This window comes from Pistacia vera, unplaced genomic scaffold (assembly GCF_008641045.1).
Source record: "Pistacia vera cultivar Batoury unplaced genomic scaffold, PisVer_v2 Contig894, whole genome shotgun sequence".
In the NCBI taxonomy this organism is placed as follows: Eukaryota; Viridiplantae; Streptophyta; class Magnoliopsida; order Sapindales; family Anacardiaceae; genus Pistacia; species Pistacia vera.
In genome coordinates, this window is record NW_022196772.1 from 27,707 (window position 1) to 40,250 (window position 12,544).

A 12,544-nucleotide genomic window follows, 5' to 3' on the forward strand; every position below is an offset into this window, starting at 1 on the left:
GTAAAAAGCAAGAAGTCATCCTGTGGTTCCTATTGATCTAGATATTGAAATAATAGTAAGAAGAATCATCAGAGAGAGAAGAGAAAGAGAAGCGAGACTCAGTGAGATGGCTAGAAATAGAACCTTGAGGGAGTTCTCACTTCCACAAGTTGACGGTTGTTGTCCGAGCATAACGAGACCACCTGTTGAGGCAAATAACTTTGAGATAAAGCCAACTATAGTCCAGATGATTCAATAATCTATATAGTTTGGGGGAGATCCAAAAGATGATCCTAATCTACACATAGCCAACTTCTTGAAAATCTGTGACACATTCAAGCACAACGAGGTGACAGATGATGCTACTAGGTTGCGACTATTTCCATTCTTGCTGAGATATAAGGAAAAATTTCCTCTGCAAGCATTATCCACCAGCCCTTTTGACAAAGATGAGAAATGACACCACCTCATTTGTACAAGGTGGCCATGAATCATTATATGAAGCATGGGAGAGATACAAGGAAATGTTGAGGAAGTGTCCACACCATTGTTTGCCTATTTGGACACAAGTCCAAACGTTCTATTTGGGTTTGCTACCAAATGTCGAACAATGGTAGATGCAACAGTTGGGGGAGTTTTACAAAACAAGACATCGGTGGAAGCTCAAGAGTTACTTGAAGTTTTAGCAAGTAATAACTACCAAAGACCGGATGAGAGAATTGTGTCGAAGAAGTCCATGGGTATTTGTGAAGTTGATGCTTACAAAACTATTTTAGCCCAACTTGCAGCACTTCAGAAACAAATAGGAGGTATGCATGTTAATTATATTCAAACACCTCAAGTAACATGTGATTTTTGTGCAAGTAACCATGCAAGCATTGACTGCCAAGTGGGGAACACTTTTGCTTCATCCTCCTCATCATCAGAGCAAGTCAACTATTTAGCTGGGAATCAAAGACAACAAAACAATCCATTCTCCAACACCTACAATCCTGGTTGGAGAAATCACCCAAACTTGTTCTAGAGCAATCAAAACAATCAATTAAATCAAAGGACATTGCCAAACCATCAACCGGGGGTGAATTTTCAACCAGTTGAACAAAAAGTGTCGAAATTGGAAGATATGTTCAAGAAATTTATGCAAGAAACCATAGGTTTTATGAATAAGACGTGGTCAAATTTCAAAAATCAAGGAGCTTCTATTCGAAACTTGGAGGTGCAATTGGGTCAAATTTTGGAAAAATTGAATGAGAGAGCTCAAGGTTCTTTACCAAGTAATACGGTGACAAATCCACGTGAACAAGCAAATGCCATAACTTTAAGAAGTGGAACAGTCTTAGATGAAGTTGAACCAAAAAGGAAAGATGAGAAATCGCTAGAAAAGAAGGAAGAATTTGAGGAAGAAGTTGATTAAGAGATCATTGTTGAAGAGAAGCCAACAAGACCAAGAAAAGAAGATCCAAAGATGGAGAAGATGCTGAAGACAAGAAAGGAAAAATTGTCATTTCCTGAAATACCACCAAAGTTGGCACACCACATTCCTCTAATTCATTTCCCTTAGAGATTAAGGAAGGAAAATCAGGATAAGCAGTTTATTAAATTTCTTGATGTTTTCAAAAAACTACATATTAACATTCCTTTTGCAGATGTATTACAACAGATGTCGATTTATGCTAAGTTCCTGAAGGAAATTCTTTCAAACAAGAGGAAGTTGGAAGAGGAAGAAATAGTAATGCTCACAAAGGAATGCAACACCATTCTGTAGAAGAAGTTACCAACAAAGCTCGAAGATCCAAGGAGTTTCACTATCCCTTGTGTTATAGGAGATGTTACATTTGATAGAGTTTTGTGTGACTTAGGTGCTAGCATAAATCTAATACTTCTGTTTTTAGGAAATTGGGGATTGGTGAAGTGAAGCCTACAATGGTTTCCCTGTAGCTTGCAGATAGATCGATCAAACATCCATAGGGTATTATTGAAGATGTGCTAGTCAAAGTGGATAAATTCATTTTTCTTACAGATTTTGTTGTATTGGATATGGAGGAAGACAAAGAGATACCGCTCATTTTGGGAAGCCTATTCCTTGCTATGGGAAGAGCATTAATTAATGTACAGGAAGGAAAATTGATTTTGAGGGTCCAAGATGAAATGTTAACTTTTAATGTGTTTGAGGCCATGAAATTTCCATCGGAAGTAAAGTTATGTTTCAAGGTTGATGTGGTTGAAAAAGTAGTAAAAGACACATTTGAAGAGATCAATCCTCGACTACCTCTTGAAGCATGCATTTCCCATTCCAAAACTACCAAGGAAGATGAGCCAGAGAAGAATGAGTGTGCTAGGTATTTGGAAGCACTCCAACTAATAATGCCATCTAGGATCTATAATTTGAAGACTTGGACATGAGTAAGGACAAGGACAAGGCAAAGTTGGAAGAACCTCCCAAGCTTGAATTGAAGCCCTTACCGCCTCATCTCAAGTATGTATATCTTGGCAAATCTAATTATTTTCCAATGATAATCAATACGAACTTAAGTAAATTAGAGGAAGAGAAATTGATTTGGGTGTTGAGAGAGCACAAGTCTGTAATTGGATGGACCATTTTAGATATAAAGGGTATTTCTTTATCCCTTTGTATGAACAAGATCTTTATGGAAGGTGATTTCAAGCTAAGAGTGTAACCACAAGAACAATTGAACCCTTCTATGAAGGAAGTGGTAAGAAAAGAGGTGGTAAAGCTCTTAGATGCTGGAATCATCTATCCCATTTTAGCTAGTCCTTGGGTGAGTCTTGTACGGTTCCAAAGAAAGGCCGCATCATGGTAATGAAATATGAGAGCAATGAATTGATCTTGACTAGGACAATCATGGGCTGGAGGGTGTGTATTGATTATAGGAAATTGAATGAAGCAACAAGGAAAGATCATTTTTCGCTACCATTCATTAATCTGATGTTAGAAAGACTAGAGGGACATGCCTATTACTATTTCCTAAATGGCTATTGAGGGTATAACTAGATTCCCATTGCTCTTGAAGACTAAGAAAAGACGATGCTCACTTGTCCATATGGTACATTTTTGTATAGGAGGATGCCCTTTGTGTTGTGTAATGCACCAGCCACCTCCCAGCGATGCATGATGTCCATATTCAGTGATACGGTGGAAGGTTTCTCGAAGTGTTCTTGGATGATTTCTCTATTTTGGCTCTTCTTTTGATGATTGTCTTTCTAACCTTTCTCTTGTTTTGCAATGATGTCAAGACAATAACCTGGTGTTAAACTAGGAGAAGTGTCATTTTATGGTTCAAGAGGGCACAGTTTTTGGACATCGAATTTTAAAGAAGGGAATTGAAGTGGATTAAGCCAAAACTGAATTGATTATAAAGTTGCCACCACCAATAAATGTCAAATCTATCCAAAGTCTACAGAAGATCAAGGATTCCTCTAAGATTTCTAAACCCCTTTGCAATTTGTTACTTAAACATGCACCATTTGATTTTAATGATGACTGCATGCATGCTTTTTAGACTCTTAAGCAATTATTAATATTTGTACCTATTATTGCGGCTCCTGATTAGGAACTTCCATTTGAATTAATGTGTGCTGCTAATGATTATGCGATAGGGGTAGTCTTAGGGCAATGAAAGAATAAAGTTTTGCATGTGATACAGTATGCCAATAGAACTTTGACTGATGCACAATTGAATTACACAACCACTAAGAAAGAGATTTTGGCAGTTGTTTATGCATTTGACAAATTTTGCTCTTATTTGCTAGGTGCAAAAGTCATTGTCTACGCGGATCATTTGACGCTCAAGCATCTTTTGACAAAGCAAGAAGCAAAACTGAGACTTATTCGATGGATTCTACTCCTTCAAGAATTTGATTTAGAAATCCGAGATAAGAAAGGGCTGGAGAATGTTGTGGTAGATCACTTTTCAAGACTTGAGCAACCAGAAAGGGAGGATGAGAAAGAGGTCCAAATTCAAGACACATTTCTGGATGAACAATTGATGAAAATTGAAGAAGCAATAGGTATGTTGATATTGCAAACTATTTGTCATCTCGAATGCTACTGGTGGATATGACTTTCCAACAAAAGAATAAGTTCTTTTCTGATTTGAAGTTCTATCCTTGGGAGGAACCTTTTCTGTATACGCATTGTGTGGATCAGATGATATGTAAGTGTGCACCGAAAGAAGAAATGGAAAGCATATTGCAGCATTGTCATGAAAAGGAAGTTGGTGGTCACTTTGGAGGGACAAGAACTGCAGCTAAAGTCCTTCAATCTGGATTTTATTGGCCGAATCTATTCAAGGATGCCTTTGTGGGCATACTGGACGACATTTAAAACACCAATTGGAATGTCCCCATATCGTCTTGTGTTTGGTAACGCGTGCCACTTGATTGTGGAATTGGAGCATAGGGCTTATTGGGTAGTTAAAATGCTAAATATGGATTTACAAGCCGTTGGAGAAGAGAGGATGCTTCAATTCAATGAAATGGATGAGTTTTGCCACCAAGCATATGAAAATGCAAGAATGTGGCATAACAAGCATATAGTGAAGAAGAACTTCGAACTGGGTCAGAAATTTTTGCTCTACAACTCAAGACTTAGAGTTTTCCTTGGAAAACTTAATTCAAGATGGTCTAGACCCTTCGTAGTTACTAAAGTTCATCTATATGGAGCAGTTGAGATCTTTCATGAGCAAAAAGGCACTTTCAAAGTCAATGGGGAGAGATTGAAGCCATAAATTGGTAGAGTTTTGAGTTGCAAGACATTGCCCATCAAGCTTGACATTCTGAAATGAGATCCGAGGAGAAAGTCGAGCTTATGATTATAAACAAGCGCTTATTGGGAGGCAACCCAAGCATGTTTTTTTTATTTTGCATCATTTACATGTTCTTTATGCTTTATTTGATTTAGGAAGTAATTAATTTTTATTCTTCTTTTGGTGTTTTAGGTGAAAAATTGAAGTTTGGCATGAACAGCAAATTTCCCAGACTTTACCGCAACAAAGAGTTGTTTTCGCCGCAACATGAAACAGATTGCCATCATTGTGCATAAAATTTTTTAGAATTTCGCCACAGCAATGTACACATTGTAATTGTTATGCATAAATTTTTCCAAAGTTTCGCCAGTACAAGAAAAAAATTTCACTGCGACACCTAACTCATTGAAATGATATGTTAAAACATTTTCAAGATTTCGCCACAAGAAAAAAAAAAAATTTAGCCACAGCAATTGGAAGGTCTAATGCGATATTGAGCTTTTTCCAAAATTTCGCCGCGACGAAGTGCATTTTTTATATAAACCGGCCTTTTCTCTCCCATTTTCACAAGAACTGATTACATCTCTAAACATTCAAACAACCTTCCTTTACAACAAATTTGGCAAATTTTGAAGAAATTTTGGAAGCCTTAGGTTTTCCAAAATTTGGGGGCTTTACAAATTGGAGCAATTGAGGGTTAAATAAGCTTGGGTGTGGTACCATTTAGAGTTTTCATGCTTTTGTTTTGACGGATTTCATGTTTTGAATTTTTGATTTTGAGATTTATGCATGAACTCATGAATTTGAATTAAATTGCATTTTTGGAGTTGAGATTCGTGTTTGGAGTGTGGGAAGTGTTGTGTTTGACTTGAATTGTGTGAAGGAAGTTGGGTTTGTGCTCTTGAACTTGTTAGATTGAATTTGGAAGTTTGGTGACTTTGGGGGTAATTGTGATTTTTGAATTATTTGTGTTGAATAGGAGTTTTGAAGTTAGATTGTGAGAAGTTGTTGCATTGTTGCTTTATTTGTGAGTTGAATTGTTAGATTTGAGTTTGATTGAGTTGTGGGTTGTGTGGGTTAAGAAAAGTAGTAGATTGTAGTTGATTTGTGTTTAGAGAAAAATGCCGCTTAAAACTGATAAGAGCTTGAAAATACATATTTTGTTAGTGATTCAATTGGATTATTTGTGGAAAAATGTGTTTAATTTGTGAAATTTGAATTAATTATTTCATAAATACCTTTTATGGGATCACGGGGTGTATTTTGAGTATTTTCATGAAAAACGATATTTGAATGAAGAAGAATGATGTCCATGGAAATTGTGACGAGTAGGAACAAAAAGTGCAACAATCGAAGTTGAAATGAGAAAGTTGTGATGCGTTGAAGACGAGACTTAAAACCTGAAAATTCTTCAAGATGAGCATGCTTTGATGTTTTGCACCAGTATGGGCATAGATATGTCCAACTTCCAATGGCTACATTGGCAAGACGATGAAAACAAATTTCTGATGATACCATGGATGATGATGACAATGATGAGAGAGACGATGAAGAAGAATGAAGCCTGGAACACATTTATTTTTGTTTATGTAATATACTATATAGCTAGTAATTCTATGAGAAATATAAGATAGAATTTACTAAATAACTTTTACAAACATATATAGACATAATGTAAATCCGAAAATTCTAGTTTTTATTTCATATAACTATATACACAAAACATTGATATACTTTAGTAAACATAAGGTAATCTTGAACAGTGTCGCCAAACTCCACCACTTCTTGACATCCCACCTGATCGCAAATCATTGTAATGATTCTCTTTCTAGCTAGTATACTTGTAAAATAACAGTAAAAAACTCATTAAATATATACAAGGAAATATATATAAACAAGTATCAAAGTATGGGCCCGTATTTAATTTTCTTTATGAACAAAACTTTACATAATACAAATAAGTCTCAAAATATTAACTTGACAGTTTTGCCCAATCCTTTCTGCTGTGTGATGATCCAAGTGACCGCATTGCACCTGTTATTTGCAAAAACATTGAAAACAACGGGGTGAGCACTAATTGCTCAGTAAGTAAACCCGCTATGTTACCCTTCTCTTTCCTTTGCTTAAATTCTGAATTTCTTTCCTTACTTCACGTTTCCCCATTCTTCTCTATTCTTTCTCTACTCTTGCTTTGTTTTTCTCTTTGTTCTTTCTCTATTCTCATTTCTCACTACTTAGATAATGGGCATGATATTATGCATAAATAAAATGCAAATGCACAATTGTCTAAAAGATGCATTTACTTTTTCTTCTTCTCAGTTCTTATTCTATTTTTCTTTCTTTCTTTTCTGTGCTTCTTTCTTTCTCTTCTTTCTTTTCTTTCTATTCTTTCTTATTCTTTCTCATTCTTTTTTTTTTCTTTCTTTTTCTTTTTTCTTTTTTCTTATTATTTTCTCTTCTTTTCTTTTCTTATTCTTTTACCGATCGTACTCGATTGAGGCATGGATTTGGAATCTTAGCCGTGTGAGTGTATTCTTCTTTCTTGGGTACAGCCCTCATCCACATGCACTCTTACGGACTATACCAATTCTTCTTTCTTCTTTTTAGGCCGCTCACTAAAGACAGCGTGCATGTGGGGAAAATTCTTCTTGTCACTCACTGTTCCCCATCGCAACAACCTTTTCTTCTTTTTATCTTTTTACACTTCTTTAACTAAAATTCAGATTTGGAACTTTTTAATATTCTCATTTCTTTCTATTTAATCTTTAACATTCTTTAGTGCATTTTCATGCTCTTATGAATATGTATGCATGTAGATGGTTTCATGCTTATACTTCTCTCTAAATTCACATGTTAATGCAATTATGCAATATGGAGTGCAAACATACCATTCTCTACCATCTACAAACTCATCTCACTATAACACATAATCATACTCATATAAACAATTCTCTTTGACATTTCATCAAACAACTTGTGTGCACAAAGTAACTCTAATTTGGTTAGATTTCTATCTCTTTTCTAGGCCACCAAAAATTGGGAATTAAACCCTCCATATTCAACACCAAATCTGGCCAAAATAGACACTCCAACTCTTCCAAATTTCATTCAAACATTCATCAAACATCCAATACATCAACACAAATACTCATGGATAAGTTATAATCATCCTTCAACACCAAATCCATCAACAATTTCTACATATAAGACATATGTATACATAAAAGAAATTCTCTACACCATAACTTAAATCATACTTAGGGTAGGATTTACTTACCTTATACAAGAGCAATCCAACACTTTAAAAACCTTCTTGGATCCAACTCCCTTCCTCTTAAATCTTGTGAACATAAATCATCAAAATTCAGCACTTTAAAATTAAAACTCACTTCTTAGTGCAAGGATCTTACCTAAAGATGCTTAGGATTAAAAATCCACTCAAACATACCCCAAAATCTATGAATTTCCTTTGAAGAAAAATTGAAGAACTTGAGAGAATATGGAGGTGAAAGTGGCGTGAAATGTATGAAGAGTGGCTAGGGTTTCACTCTTCAATTTGATAAAAATATATATATTAGTTTCCCATTTTGCCCTTGCACTTTCTTTAAAATTCAATCTATGTCCCTTAGTCAATTACCATAATGCCCTCCTTTTTATTGCATTCTCCATGAAATTCTAACTCTTTTCACTCCCCACAATTTCAACTAATTTTGAGTGAAAAGACCATTTTACCCTTAATGTAAGTTTAAGGCATTTTCTTCACATTTTCTCAAAATAACTTTAACAAAAATCAACTAAGGGGTATAAAAACATAAATTAAATTACGTACGTCCATGTGGGTGTTACAATTATCTAGTACATGCAAAAAAGTAAATTAACGGAGTGAGCACTAATTGTTCAGTAATTAAACCAAATTGCACTACTATGTTTCCTCCGTTACTCATGTTCTGATTTTTCTTTTTCTCACTTTATTCTTTGATTATATTCTTCATTCATTTATGTTTCTCTTTCTCTTATGCTGTAATCTCTTTCTTTTCTTTTTCTTTCATTTCTTCTTTCTAGTTTGCCGATCGGACTAGGTTGATGCATGGATTTGGAACCCTGGCCATGTGAGTGCGTACAGTCCTTATCTACATGCACTACTCATGGACTGTACAAGTACTGTATCTCTCTGATGTGGCCGCTCACTCGTGGCAGTGTGCATATAGTTTAAGGCATTTTCTTTACATTTTCTCAAAATAACTTCAACAAAAATCAACTAAAGGTATAAGAGCATAAATTAAATTATGTACCTCCATGTGGGCATTACAGTTTATGTTTTATTTTATTTTTGTACAGTGGAACTCATTTTATTTCCTAGTTTTATGTGTACTTTGTTTTTGTACTTTTAGATTTTAGGGTTAGTTTGTTAAGGTTTGAGATTGAGATGTAATTTTTCCATATTCTGTGAGGTTTTCTAGCACATTTTAGACTCTTGAGTTTTTATGTTTTTTGATAGATACCGCTGATGAAGAAAACAATGAAGGGATGTCCAGATTTTGCTCCCATTTTGATCTTCATGGATTAATCAGGGGAGTATCTCATAACCTTAAGCTTGCTTTTCTATTCCTATGTTCATTATTGTTTGACATTGAAGACAATGTCATTTTCTGTTTGGGTGTAGAAAAAATTTGAAAATTTTTGCTTAAATTGACTTTTGTCTTTCTGTGTTTTATGGTTTTTACGTTGTGTGTTATGATTTTGTATGTTTGTTGTTATTTTTGTTGCCTAGATGATTTGTATAAGTCCATGATGAGATTTTGATTGTTGGAATATTATTTACGGAAAATGTGAAGCATTCTTCATGTTTATGTTGGTTGACTTAATTTAGCTTGAGGTTCATTGAGTGGTTCAACCACCATGTTCATTCTTTTGGCATGCTCAGAAACATTTTATGTAGCTATGTGAAGTCTTGATAATGTTGGTAGACTCTAGAACCTAGTTGAGAGGTGCTTGAAGCGAAATTCTAGGATTAAACATTGTTGAGGAAATGATTTAGGCAATTTTTCGGAATGTTTGAGCCTTTTTAGCCAACCCATGAATGAATTGTCCCTAGTCACCCGTTTGAGCCTTATGATATTTTTGCCTTATTTTTCTTTCATGCAACTAAATTGTCTAACCCCTTTACCCTAAACACTTTATCATACCCTTTAGGAGAACTCTAAACTTTGTGTATATAAAAGGGCTTTGTAGGTGTGTCAATAAGTGATGGAATGAAAAGTTCAAGTTTGGGGGTTGTAAAAAGGGCAATAAAAAGGGCAAGTAACCCCATTTTAGATTGTATTGTTGTTTTTAGATTCTAAAAAAAATTAAAAAAAAAAAAAAAACTTTGTATGTAGTTTTAATTCATGTTCTTGATTTACTTATGCATTTCCAGTACAAAAATAAGAAATGCATAAGTTTGAGGGTTGTAAAAAGGGTTGATACTTTTAGTTAGTGATTGAGAAAGAAAATGGGATCAATGTAGCTCTTTGTGTTTGCATGAGGAAAACCGAGTTCTTTTGCTTTGTTTTTCCTATCTTTTTCTATGAAGCCACTTACCCAAGCCTAACGTTACAAGCTTACAAAGACCTTTTGATCCTTAGAGATGTCTAGCCTACATTAGTGGAGAGTAGTTCAATACTTAGGCTTATGGAGTCTACCACCATTTGATAAACTTTACATTCCTATATAAAATAATCTGGGAAGTCAAAGGTGGATTGAAGTGGGATTACCTACTTTGGGGGCCAATAGATAAAGAGATTCAATTCAATTTATGACTTTTTAGAGTGCTAAGAATTTTCTTGTAATAATGTATCAACAATTTTTTAGACTTGATTTTTGCAATCAATTCTAGGAATTTCTTTTATGTTCGATTTCAATTTTCCTTTGTTATTTCAATTTTTTTTTTGTTTTTCTTTTGTTTCACTTTGTTTTTGATGCTCAAGGAGAGCATACCTTAAGTTTGGGGGTATGTGATAATCCTAGGATTATAATATTTTCTATTTGATTTTTGTAGGATTTTTGGATACTTCTTACGGGTTTTGTGCATTAATTGTTAATTTCTGCATATTTTATGTTTTAGACCAAAACACGTAGTTGGAGCAAAACATAGCACGAATGAGTTTCTGGATCCAGAATCAAGCGCAATTCAGAAGATCAAAAATTCTTATGCTAATTGGAAGCACCCTCAAAGTTTGTTCCTATTGGAGATCAAGAAGATTGAATATTTAAGTGAAGAAGCAAGCAAAGGGTAGTTTCGTAAGTTCATCAAAGAAGATCAAAAGTTCACCACAGTAAGGTTTTTTCTATGCCGCAACAAGATAACCTCTTGAACCACAGACTAGTTCAATTCAAGTCGATGCCACGACGAGATTTTTTCTTTGCCGCGGCGAAAGCTGGATTTTCATGTTTTGTGAAAACAGGCTGTTTTCCTTTTATACTGTTCAGTCCTAGGGTTTTTGGCTGCTATTTAAAGAAAAGTTAGTCCATTTTTGAAGGGAGGTCGGCATTTTAGGAAATAGGGAGAGGAGAAGAAGATTGGAAGGATTTGGGTCACCAAATTAGAGAAGATTTCTTTTCCCTTCCTTCTTTTATGATGTTGAACTTTGATTTCTTTATGTATTTGCTATTTATTTTCATTTTGAACATGAACTAACTCGTTTTTGGGTTAGGATTTTGATGGATCTTAGTTTACAATGATTTAATCCATAATATCTTGTTGTTTTTAGATTCTATTGCTCAGATTAAGTTTTTATCTTTATTCTTAATGCATTTGAATGTTGGGTTTTTGATTCAAATGAGTTTTGATCATGATGAGGATGAGAAGTGATTCATGTGTTAGCTTCTTGAGATAAATACTCTAGATTGAGAAAAAACTAGAGATAGACAAATGTGATATATGAAATCTTGATAAGATTCCACTTGCTTAAGGGACTTTGAACTATTGAACTTCATTTTTTTGAGTGCAGCAGTTTAATAGGGATAAGTAGGGAAATATAGCCTGAGAAGGTATATTTTACAACCTAGGGACTCCGATTTGTAATCCTTGCATGTGAATTTGAGATTAATAGGAGTTTTAGATTGATTTGGAGTAACTTGGTGAAATGAAACCCTAACCTCTTTTCTTGAATTGAAATTCATTGTTGAATTACTTTTGTTGTGTTAATCTTAGTTGTCTCTTAAATTTTGTTTTAATTTAGTTTTTAGTAGCTCCTGTAAATCAAATATTTTTGTGTTCTTCAATTGGTTATAAAATTAGGAAAATCGGTACTTAGCACTCAATCCTCGTGTGACCGATACTCTACTCATCATTTTATTACTTTTCGCGACTACTGCATTTGCTACATATACATGTTTGTGAAATCACGCATCAGGGACCAATCATGGTCTATGTGTAATGAGTCGATTGATTAGGTGGCGATCATGATATTATACACTACTGGCATGATGAGGAGCCTTCGTGTCACAGACATAAATGGAAATCTAAAGAAGATAATATGTGAGGGGCATTTTCATCATTTATTGATGAATTAAATTTGCTGGAAAGGTTGTTCCTGGATCCAATCTCGTATTGGATTTAATATGTAAGATTGGTTATTTATTTGAATATGTATATTGTCGTATATATATTATAAATAAATAAACCGTCTATATTTAAATATATATATCGGTGTATATATATAATATTGAAAGAACGTTATTAAAGGATAAAAATAATAATGGCTCAATACTCGAGATATGATTTTGTTTTGGAATCGTGGATACTAATGATTTAATTA

At 34.4% G+C, this 12,544-nt stretch overlaps 1 non-coding gene across 1 annotated transcript; it reads right to left on the bottom strand.

Annotated features, from left to right (window-relative positions):
• Positions 1–425: 425 nt before the first annotated feature.
• LOC116119539 lies at positions 426–532 on the bottom strand. The gene has a single exon (XR_004126409.1). It is a non-coding gene; the product is annotated as a small nucleolar RNA R71 (small nucleolar RNA).
• Between the last annotated feature and the right edge of the window lie 12,012 nt (positions 533–12,544).